This window comes from Heliangelus exortis, chromosome Z, assembly GCF_036169615.1.
Source record: "Heliangelus exortis chromosome Z, bHelExo1.hap1, whole genome shotgun sequence".
Classification (NCBI taxonomy): Eukaryota; Metazoa; Chordata; class Aves; order Apodiformes; family Trochilidae; genus Heliangelus; species Heliangelus exortis.
Window position 1 is genome coordinate 49,242,219 of NC_092454.1, and position 12,749 is coordinate 49,254,967.

A 12,749-nucleotide genomic window follows, 5' to 3' on the forward strand; every position below is an offset into this window, starting at 1 on the left:
AGTTTATTTATGTACAAGCATTTGAAAAGATCCCGATTCATGTGTTTAACCTCCCCAAGTCAATATCCTGTATGACCACTAGAGGGCAACAGCAAACAGGAAACAGGAACCTCTAAAGGTTACTATTGGTCAAAGCCCAACAGTAACCCTTATCCTTTTCCTTTTTCACTCCCTATGCACATAAACCTCCTTTCCTCGGAAGACAATTAAAAAGAGCAATTTTACCTTTAGCCTTTATAATTACATTTGAGACACATTGCTAAGTGACGGTAAAGTTTTCTGCACAGTATGCAAGAAGTAACAATGGCATCGATTGCTGAAAGAATGACAGTGAATCAGAAGTTTTAAAAGAGATTAACAGAATCATTCTGAAGTCACACCTCTCTCAGACAGTTCAAACCATTGAACCAACACGTTAATTTCCAGTTAAGACTGCCCACAGTCGTTAGCACCCAACAGGACAGATTTCTTAAAGGACAGATTTCTTAAAGCTTCATGTAACGTGAAGTATATAGGTTCAATGTAATTTTGCTTTAAAAAGGGACACTTACAACATGACATACAGAAAACCAGGCACTTCTGCCACGAGTCCCCTGTCCAAGTAGAAGATTATTCACATTCAAACGCTTTGCCATTAGTCTGCAGCTGTTGACACAGAGCTCACCAAGAACAAGAGTTTTATATACTAGCCAGATGAACAGGCACAGGTTTTCTTTATGTACAGAGGATGCATTAAGTAGGTTCTCACCAAAACAGTTCTCCCTGTATGCATAACAAACTTAGAAGAAAAAAAAACTTCCAGTTAAACCCTTCCAAACCTACAAAAAGTCATGCAGTAGTGACCAAGAGACATTGCACTGGAAATGTTGCCTACTTTACTCATCAGACTTAAGTTTAAGCAGGCTTACTTATGTTCTGCAGAACTGTTTCGTGCGATGCAAATTTCAGAAAACTCATCTTTTGTAATTGTTACCTGACACTACACACAGTATCCGCAAAAATACTAAATTCAACATAATCAGCCAGTACAAAAACATCCCCCACACTATCATTACTCACTCATTTGAAAAGAAGCAGACTTGTTTTATTTGCTGAAAGCCAACACCCTCTCTGCAATACAATACCAAGAACAACTTCAAGCACAGCACAGGTCTCTACAGAAAGATGACCTACTCTGCCTTTGAAGAAAAACTGTGTAGAAAAACAGCTCACAAAAGGCTGCCCCTTCAAGAGAGACGACATCCAAGTTTTGCTTTTAAGTGCAGCCTCAGGATATATACTATAGACCTCCTTTTCATATAACCAAACCCAAACTCATAACAAAACACGGTTTTACTGCAGGTGCATCAGTTGTCTACTCACATGGATACTCCAAGAAGCAAGGCTATGTATGACTGGTATTGGCAGCTGAACACTCTTGATCTATTAAAGATGTGCACCTGGCAGCCACCATGGCCTGTTCTCAAGATCTAAACCACAAAGCAGCTCATTAGGCTAGATACAGTGAGATACACTTGTATGAACTTTAGGTCCTGGGCTTTATTAGATTATGGTAAGTGTAGTCTACATATCTGTTGATGCTTATTTTTGCATGTTGTTTTTTCATATTTCAAAATGGCAGGTTTACCTAACAGATTTTCTCAAACTTACTGTTTCCACTAAACACATGAAATGGATATTTTATTTTCTGCTTAAGCTTACTTAGCGTATTTGGGGGAAGGCAGAAGCAAGAATGGAAATAAGTAGAAGCTGCACCTTCAAGCACTGCAAGAACAAAGCAAAACTTCAAGGAGACAGAGTTTAACCAGACATTTCATTTACAAAGTCTGAAAACTAAATTGAGGCAAAACTTCACTTCGACCAAAAGTTATCATTTTGAGACATGAAGGAAGATTCCTTTTGCTGTGAATTAGAAAATATTATGACATGAGAAAGGAAGAATGGAACTGCTATGTCAGAAATGTGGTTTAATCATAGAATCAGGATGACGAGGTTGCAAGCTGTCTCTAGTACCACTTTTTGCTCAGAGCATTTCCAAGTGGATACCCAGGCCTCCTCCACCCCTATAAGGCTGCATTCTTCAGAGCATTATAAAACTATTTTTTAATCCAAAGTGATTATTATGAAACATAACTGGAACATACAGGCCAAATATATTTGGACTGGTGAAAATGAAACAATTTGCATTTTTTATAATAAACCAAGGGCACTGGGCTGGAATGGAGAGCTTTAAACACTCTTAAATATAATTACTTTATTAAAGTTGCAACTTAGAGCTGCTGTTTCAACATAACCCCAAGAGTGGCAAAAGACTCTTTCCTAAAAGGCAAATTTCAACAGTTTGGAAGTGAAAGCACTTAGGTTTGCTGCAGCACACCCTTGTGTAGTTAACTGAAACTGATGATTCACTGGCTTTCCCCTAGACTTCTTTCAGGAAATATACAGATGCCAGCCCTAAGTGCACTTAGTAAATTTATTAACACTAAATGACAAGAAAGATCATATGTGTTAAAGAGTTCCTGCTGATAAGAGTGCTAAAATAATGGTATGTGTAAGACAGACCCAAGATTAGTTTTTCTCCTTGAAAGAGCATATCCAATTCAATTTTAAAGGAGGAAACTTCTGTCATTTCCAGTAAAGGCCTAATGATTTGAGCAATTAATCTTCCCGTGAAAGCACAGCTTCTCTAAAACTTCTACAAAGTTCACTGCATCATGATGTACATTTGGGCAAATAATTCTTACTGAGCAGCCTCAGCTAAATTTGCTTGCACAAATGAACAATTTTAAGGGAATTCACAAATCCTTACAAGTTATTTCAGATTAGCAGGGGCAGAAAAATGGACACTCCCCAACATTTTTGGTGCCTATGTTCCTACCAACTATGGGATATTTAACTGCTAGTACTTAAGAATTAGACTTTCCTTCCCTCTGCCATTTAAAAGAGGTATGATTAAGACATCAGAATTTTTATTGCTGTGCAGTAAATCCACTCACTTATATGACAGTGAAATGATAGCAAATGTTTCCAAGCATTTTTCAAGTATTATATCTTTTCAGATAGTAAAACTGGTTTTTTTGCAGTTCTACAGTAAAAATTACATTAGAAGAATTACCTTAAGGGTTTGCAATAACAAGTGGACATTGAATTAAAAAAGCAGATTTCCCAAATGTTGTCATTGTGTTTTAAAAAGAATTCCCTCAGCTCTGTAGAGTCACATTATCTCCTGTAGGTATTCTCTTTTACAATAGGGGCACCTGGGTGAGGAGGGTCACCTATCCTGTCTCTCTCAAAAGAGACAAAAAGTTACCTCTGTTGAATGTTACTAATATATATATCATTGCTACATGTGACCCCACCCATGTGGCTAAGGAGCACCTACTCCCCAAGGCTGGGGTGTAACCCTGGTCTGTTAATAGAAACTCAAGGAGTTTGTAACTCAAGCTGGCTGAAGGAAAAAACACCCCTTACAAACTGTTTTAGAAAGAAAAAAAGACTGCATTTGCTAGATGGAGGCATACGGACTACTCAAGAGTTTTCTATTAAGCTCTTAATGTGCAATACTCTTTGAGCTGATGAGTAATATTTCTAAGTAAACAGCATGAGGATATACTTGGCATGTGCCAACTTTTAACTGCTTAACCACCCACTGCTTCCACACTGCAGCTCTGTACTTTGTTCTTGATACCAAGAGCTTATCCTGATTTGAAGGGGCATTTACCACCCAAGTCAGGCTTGACACTCTCAATGAACAATGCTGTTTTGGGGGAGACCATGCAAAAATATGCTGCCACTTATGTTCTGCCTGTTACAAACACTGACATTCCCCTTATTTCTACTAAAGTATACACTGTCAAAATGATTCACCACAGGTGTTTCCACAAAGTGAGTTAATAATACCTTTTGAGTTTACTTACTAGAATCCTACTTGTTTATAAAAGGAGACTGGTTCAGCTGCATGTTGGGTCTGATAGTTTAGTTCGCATCACCTCAAGACTCAGCATTAGCCCTAGCACCAAGCTTACTTTAGCCCTTCATTAAACAGCATTATAAAAATATTGACCAACATACTCATAATAGCATAGCAGTAGTGTCATAAACCTGTCATGCTGACACGGAGTTAGCACTTTTCAAGGCGTTTTCTTTCACATGGTATTGCACTCACAAAGCAGTGCACTGCTAAGCTGCATTTTGGCTTGTGACTTTCAGGCACTGTCTGTCTCACTCATAGTCTGACTATGCAGTGTTTGAATCTTCAGTCAATTCACACATTTACTTTACTAGAGCAGTAAATGATCTCAACTGTGTTCACCACCTTTTAGGAGCAGGGGTTTCAGAGGAGAGTTGTAGATGACTACTTAGATAATGAGGACTACCTGTTAATGCTCTGACTAGGTGAAGGGGAAAACCTTTCTATGGACACATGGCAAACTGACCACAGCTTTCATGAACACAAGATTTAAGATTATCTTACAGTGTGCATACGTACAGAGCTTTGGACTACCATAAGCAGCTCCCAAGGGATTAACAAGCAAGGTCAGCTATCAACCAAGACACAACTACATAATCAAGCCTTTCTTCATCCAGCCAGTAGAAGCAGCACAATCACTTAAGAAACTGAATCCAACCCAAGCAGCACAAAGAATCATTTCTGGAAAGAAACCAAAACCCAGGAAAGCAGAGCTGGAAAAAGTGAAGAGCAACAACAACTTAACACTTGTGTACAGTTGTGAAGGAAAATTAAGTTCAATGCTTACTTGGTTACAGGAAATACTTGTATTGCACAAGTAAAGGACAGGTGACACTGTGCAGATAGTTCAAAATGAATCAGATTTAGTTGTTCTCAAGCAAAACCAAACCAAAACAACAACAAAAAAAACACATGCTAGGTAGTCTGCAAGACCTCCCAAATAATTCCACATTCTTTACAACTGTAGGATCCTTCAGCTGAGTACTGTGTCCAGTTTGGTGCTGTACCCTAAAGAAATATGAGGACCAAGATTGGAAGACATACAAGATAGAGGTGTAGAAGATGCCCACGTGAACAACAACTGGGGAATTGGGTGCTGCTTTGTCTTACAGAAAAAAAAAAAAAAAAAAAAAAAGGCAAAAAATCTTAAGTGTTGCAAAAAAGAAGGGTATAATGTCTCCAGACTGTTTGGCAAAAATCAGATTTTACAATAGCAATAACAAATCCTGTTAAAGATCAGGAAAAGGCTAAAAAGATTCCTTCACTACTGCATTTACCTGTCTTAACTTAAAATGTTAACCTGTTACCTAACTTAAAATGAAACATAGCATCTAATGAGGATGAATTTTGTTCATAGTGAGGGAGTAATCAAAATGCATGTTGACTTTCTTAAGGAGGGTCCTTCAGTTTATTTCTCCTCTGATACTTGTATTAGTCAGATGTCACTGAAGGACACAAAGAAAAACTCAGTACTCAGAGTTGGAGGACAAATAACCTTAAAAGCTAGTCAGGGTGCTTGGATTTCATACAGCTACATCCTCCTGCGCATTCAACACTTTTGTCTCAGATGCAGGCCAAAATACAAAAATGCTTGGACCCATTTTCTTTTCAGTTATCAGGGAGTATTTCTGCAAATTTCACATGCAGCTTTGAAGGGTGATGTCAAATAGGACTACTCAGTAATTTATTTTATGTTAACATACAACAGTGACAGAACAGCAACAAGAGCAGATCTAAGTTCCTGCCTAGGCTTGAGCAACCCATTCAGTTTTCTAGTTTGAACAGTAGGGCACCAAGTTTTTGCAACACCTTTAAGTGTATGTCTGCCACTCATGAGTGACTTGCCTACAGAATTCAGTTTGTTAAAAGAGGTAACAACTTTTCACAGTTCAACACATACACCTGAATGCTGTTTTCCAGCCTTCTCTCGGGCAAGTTGCACTGCTGCTGCAAGTCAATGCCTTTCAATAAACACCACAGTCAGAGTGGGGCACTCCTCCCTAAACCAGGAGGCCAACCCTAATGTTCTTTGTTTCATAAAACTCACTAAAATTAGCTAGATTTCACAAACTACAAATGCTTTCAAGGACCCAGCAAGAAATTACCTACAGATCACTAGACATGCATGAGTAGGAGTATTCTACTCTTATGATCAGATTGTTATTCTTTTATTTGTAATTCAGGCTTTTCCTTTTTATCACTACAAATACTTTCACAGCAAAACTTCTCTTGTGCAATAAAATGAAAAGCACAAGGTATCACACCAAGATCTAGTCTGTAAACCAGGATATTTTAGAATACAAAGCAAACAATCTGTGCTTTAGAAGCAGTGAAGACACAGCACAGTGTATGTAATTCAGCTAGCTTTTTCTTCTATACAAAACATTCACCTTCTCTCACAAGGTCTTTCACAAGTACAGTTATTTTACAGCCTCTTTAAACAACCAGCCTTTTGTTCCTGCATGCATGATCCAGTTCACTCCAGCATATTGCACAATGTAAGAGTATCAGCTATGTTAGTACTCATTGTCAAAGTAATCACAGTCACTATTAGGGTATTCTATACTATCCTAAGTGTCAGCATCACACAGAAATCACACAGGAAAAAGTCAGACCTTGTAAACGTGCTGCAGAGCATGAGACAAATGAACAAGGCAATCCAAATCAACTTGATAGGTAACAACAGGCAACACCAAGAAAATGAGGTCACCCATATCAACAAAGGAAAAAGGAGGCTTTGTTATTACTTTCTTACCCTCACTACGAACTTGAGAAATAAAACCAAAGTTAAACAATATTTACCTATTCCCACACCTCCCTGTGCTTTCTTTCATCAACACTGTTGTTTCCACCTAACTTAGTCTTGATAGTGAATGGGTCCAGAGAGAAACTAGGGACAGAGGAGCCAGTGCTAAGATAAAAAGGTAAAAAACCCAAACAGATTAGGGAACAACATTATTTTTCCTTTTCAGACCTCAGCAACCACTGCTGAGGAAGCAGATAATTTAAAAGTCACACATTACTGAAACACCTAAACTCTGGTAGAGGAAGTAGATGAAGAAATGGCAACAAACTGTTCCTGTTGCTCCCGTCTGTATCTGAAATCACACTATTGTGAAGTCTGAATTTTAAAATAATTAACAAGATGATATTTATAGTTACCATTCACTCATCAACATATATATATACATATATATGAACAGATACCATTGGCTTGAAATTACTTGACTTGCTGTCATCAATGTAGTAAACTGCTACCAAAATACTAAGATTTAAAGATGTCATAACAACGTTTTGTCATGAATTAAATATAGCCTACATAAAACATCCTATCTACTTACTTCAGCATCTCCACAAAGATATGCCAGAGAACACAATAATTCAATTTAAAGTAAAAAATACCTACACAAAGCAGAAATTATACTTTTAATTTTATTTCCGTTTCAAGCATGAGTTACATCAGTATGCTGAATCAAAATATTTCTGTAGCACTCCTATTCTGCATATACTTTCTTATTCATTACCAATTATCTTACCAATACTAGTCTCAGTCCAGACACACAACAGATTTTCAGTGATTTGCATGTCTTTATTAGAATTGTCAGTAAATCAGTAAATGGGGCAGCATTAGAGAGATGTAGAAAAGAAGAAAATTACCCTGTCTTCACAGGATGTTATTGCTCTCCTTACAGCTGCTGAAAGCCTGTGAAAAAGTTAAATATGTATGTACCCTTCTACATTTCTGTTGATAATCTGAGCTTTATTTTTTATGAAATAAAATTGTGATACTGTTTTCTGACCAAATTAACTGGTCTTAATTTTTCTGCTCTGGCATCCACTGCTAATGAGAAAGTTACATCCACTAGGATTTTTGAATGTTTTCTTAGCACAGCCGACTAAAAAGTAATATCATAGATCAATATTGACACGAAGTATTCAAACAGAAGCTTGACTTCAAGCATTACAGATATGAAATTTCTTAAGGGAACTATTAGGCTGAAGAAATGGGTAGATGCACTAGGGTCTCAGTCTGAAGGTTACAGAACAAAACACGGGAAACTAAGAAACTCTGGGTTAGAAGTGAAATGTAATGTTTTGAGTTCGAAAAAAGCTATTCCTGCATAGTCACTTGAGTTCATAAGATAAATAAGGCAAATGCAGAAGGCCAAGTTTAATTTTAACAAACTCATTAATCTGTACTCTAAGCAATCTAACATTAACTCAACTTTGTTGAATTAGAATGATTTGAGGGTGGCACTTCAAGATCGCTCCATGGTTTAATCTGTTGTTAATGTTATTAATTTTATTATTGAAAGAAGCTTTTGAGGTGCACAAAACCACGGTCCTCTGGTTGTAGCAATTGGGAGTTTTACTTTTGTTTAGTGCTGCACTCATATTAGACTAGCAAATGCCCACCTCTACCCCTTCTATCCTCAGACACATACCTAGCTTCCTTTTCTGCTTCAACATCACAGTTACTGTTAATGGTAGTATTTTTAATGCCTAACAGAACATCCAGTAACTCTTTACAGTAGTACATTGATAAGAGAATAGAATACTCAATGTATAGATAACCTTCAAGGGTGCAATTAATGACTTTTAATACTTTGTCCATAAGGTAACAACTTGGTTTCTATTCTGTGGGAATTCCATGTGGTTAAAAAGCACTTTATGAAAATTTCAATCTGATAATGCTTCCCCCCCCCAAACAATGTTCTACAGTGCCCTTATTAACAGCAATCTCAATTACGCTGTTTAAAGCTTATTCTGTAGTTTTCTAAATTAATCTATCACCTAGGATACACTCTCAGAAAACAATAGTCTCAAAACAATGTTCCAAATCTAGTTAACTTGTTTGGAAATGTATCAGTGCTTAACAAAGGAAGCAAGCCAACTGTTTCAATATTTATACCTAAATTTGACTTTACCAGGCTGCAAAATGCAGCTTTTTGGTTTTTCACCATCTTCACTAGATCTGTACTTAAACAATGCAAAAAAACTTAGTATGTAAAAAAACCTTTTTCCACTTCAGTGAAAAAGTACATTTTGTTTATCCATACTACCTAACAAACATTAATTTTATTTGTTAGATATTACATGCTGCAATAGTCCATATTCTTCACAGGTAAACTCAGACGCTTTCCTTACAACAAAGAACTAATAACACTTCAGCTGGTTTTCCTAACCTTAGGTTAGAAATCCCATTTGCATTTTCAACCACGCTAGAGACCTGAAGCCCATCCTTCAATTTATTATTTGAAAAGAGAACAAGTCTTCAAAAGCATTGGTATCTTAGTGCTCATGCACCAAATTTTTTATGCTGAAGTAATGTGGAAACTTAGTGTGATCTTCAGTTCTTCATCAAGACACTTTGCTATTAGATACACCTAAGAAAAGGTCATCAGCTGGCCTAGACCCAACTGTCTCTTAGGGCAGGAGAAGAGAGAAGCTTCCCAAAGATAACTTCATCTGTTCAGTATCTGGTTATAAGGGTGTGTATCTGCTCAGTACATTTGTTTCTACTAAAAAGTTTCATTAAAGACTCACTATCTTATCACAGTTTTAGACTTTTCCTGCCTCCAGTTCAGGAAGATTAGTAAGTATTTTAGAAGCTGTACTTGAAACATTTAATTTCGTAAGCACTTGGGAACCTCAATACAAGAAAAAGCTAATACGGTTAAAAAAAAAAAAAAAAAAAAGAGCAAGAAATTGTAATCGTTTTTATGCTTGAACATGAGATGTTTTGCATTTCTCAGCTGCAAGCTACACATTGGTGTTGCTAAGCAGCATTTTTTTCTGACTCTGCTTATACTAAAATTTAATACAAAATTAATTTTAAGCCAGTGTTTTCTCTGTTTAGAGCACAATGAAACACAGTCACAAAGTTTCAGTCCAACTTTCAGACTCTAAAGATAAACAACCTTGTGACATGCTACAGTAAGTCTCACAAACATTCTATTGTTACTGAACAGCTTAAGCAGCCTACCAGAACTACCTACTCACTCCGTAAGCAACCATGAGCTTCAAAAACAAAGTACTTTATATAGCAGTAGACTCAAGCTAATCAAAATTACTGCTTAGTAACAGAAAATTCCATCTCTCAATTTTATTCCAATTATATGCTCTCAAACAGAGCAAATTTTTATCCAATAACAACAGCTTGTCTAGGAACTTTTCCTTGAGTTCTGGTAATCTGACCAGGAAAGTTTCTTCAGAAAAATTCAGAGGAAGCAGAGAAAAGTTGGACTTGAATGGAATGGGGTATTTTGCCTCAGATGAGCCCACCTTCTCCTACTCTCAATTTAGCATTTAGATATAAACTTCAACAAGAACTGAAGAAAATTAAAGGACAGTGACAAGTTACTTAAAACTGAGGACCACTCAAGTGTTGTTCATACAAATGCAAATGAGAAGTGGGATTAGCTCCCAGTCTCAAAGAAAATCTGTTAGTTAAATCTTGTCAGTAACATTAAGAAAGCAGCACATTTTCCCTACAAGGTTGTGTAAAAATGATGGGATATATTACATAGCACTCTATTTGGAAAACAGGAACAAGACATTTGGTGTCACATTCTTTCAGAATAATTACCAATAACCAGACTATTTAGACTTTTATATTTAATTACATCTAACACCTATTTCTGCGCCTATAGCACTTTTCCAAGGCTTCTGGACAAAATATTCCTATGTATCTTAGTGGGAACATGCACCTCCACACCTACAACAACCATCACATGAAGCTGCAACTGTAGAAAACAGCGTGCACTGGAAAAAATGCTAATAACTAATGATTTTCTGATATTTAATTATATATTTCTGACTTGAGTCCAGCCTATTCTGACAAGACTGCATTACCTTTTGTTGCTTTTCTTGCCTTGTCTCAATCATGGTATTTAGTTGCATATTACAAAGAGAATGCTTTTAAATAAAGTATTGCTTTAATATATTAAATGATTAAATGGATTATATAGAAGTGAGGTGTCATAATATTTCTTTCAATTTCAGAAAACTGCTATTTGTCCTGACCACTGTAAACACTATAGAGCAACAAGGAGTATGTAAGAAACTCGAAGATGTCTAATAGCCACAAAACTGCAAACTACTCATACTTCTTTCTGAAAAAGAGACTCAGAACAGTCAACTTACATTAGGACATCAAGGTGCAAACTGAACTACTACACGACAGTTCAGTGTATATAGAAAGAACTTTATTTCCACTTTCTACTTCTAGAAATGCTTTTCTTCAATTTATATAATGATCCAGAACACAACTTGCTTTCTTTTAGCAATGATCAGAGATATAACTTAATAAATTAATGAAACAGAATTTAACACCTCTATCCCAAGAAAAATTAAATTCTGAAAAAATCTGTAGTGGAATTATTCAAGAAGCCACTCATTTCACTCCTTTAAGTGTGACAACAAATATCTGGTAGTCAGTCCAAACTGCAATCAATATTAAAAGATTACTTTTTTTTTTTTTAACTGGAAAAACAGCGTAATTAATCAGGCTTACTCACAAAGGAGGTAACTTTTGGGATGCTAATATTCATGCTCCTCCACAGTCATCAACAAACTGAAAAAGAGGCTGAGTGAGATTGCTTAAGTTGCTGTAATACCAGACAGAAAAACAAAAGCTAAGAGATACCTCATGGTAGAGGTTGGTCAGTAAAATAGAAGAAGAAAAAAATCAAGTGCTGATAAATACACAGCTTTTCTTCTTCTGTTAAGTGGCACAGGAAAAAAAAAATCCAAATTTGCACATACAATGACAAACTCAAAACTAATACCACTCAATACTCCCATATTAGACACAGGTAGTTCCGTAACACTGTCAGCTCAGAACAGAGGAAGAGTTAAGGACAGCCACAGCAGACGAAAAAAATAGCAAAATTTGCACAAAAAAGGCTTCCCTTTAAGGTTGAGCAGAGTTTAAGACAGGATTTGGGCTTTTCCCTCATTCATTCCTGCATGGTAGCAGGATCCAGCCTGCATTCTTGCTTATCTGGACTTCAGATTAAATTCTGTATTTTACCAGCGAAAACATTCCCCAAACCTAGTATGAATTTTAGCCCAGAATTATCAAGTTCTGTATCCCCACAATACTATAGCTGGTGATCCCAACACTTGTAAACCAGTTTTTGAAATACCAGCTATAAAACTGCAAAATCGACAACTTTAATGTATTCTATTCAGCCCGTTCTCTCAGGCACTGCAGTAGTAATAAACTACATTCTTTTTATCTTGGGAATACTCCATAGTTAAACTATTTTTTCAATAGACTACAGGAAATATACTGGGAAAACTTGAAAACACTAGAAAAACTGGAATAAGTTGCCCTGGGAAGTTCTGTATGCACACACCCCTGGAAGTGTTCAAGGCCAGGTTGGATGGGGCTTTGAGCAAGCTGGTCAGGTGGGAGGTGTCCCTGCCCGTCCAGGGGGATTGGAACTAGGTGAACTTCAAGGTCCTTTCCAACCCAAACCATTCTATGATTCTAAGAAAAGAATCCTGGTTTTGCAACTTATTTGTCTATGTTTAAATGTTACCTCTGTATCAACGTGAAAGCAAAATGGCAAGCTATAAATGCACTAATACTCTAATTGTGATGATTTCTTTTGGAAAACCATTATCAAAAGGCACTACTTTAAATTTAAGAGCATGTACTGCTTATTGTAAGAACTGCCCAATAAAGATGAAGCTTTTTAATTATATGTAGTACTTACATAAGCAGTACTTCAGGAAGCTCAAGGTAAAAATGCCTAGTTAGGCATCTCTT

At 36.6% G+C, this 12,749-nt stretch overlaps 1 protein-coding gene across 4 annotated transcripts in view; it reads right to left on the minus strand.

Annotated features, from left to right (window-relative positions):
• Positions 1-12,749, minus strand: part of CERT1 (ceramide transporter 1) — a 70,182-nt gene that overhangs the window by 36,053 nt on the left and 21,380 nt on the right. The window lies entirely within an intron of this gene.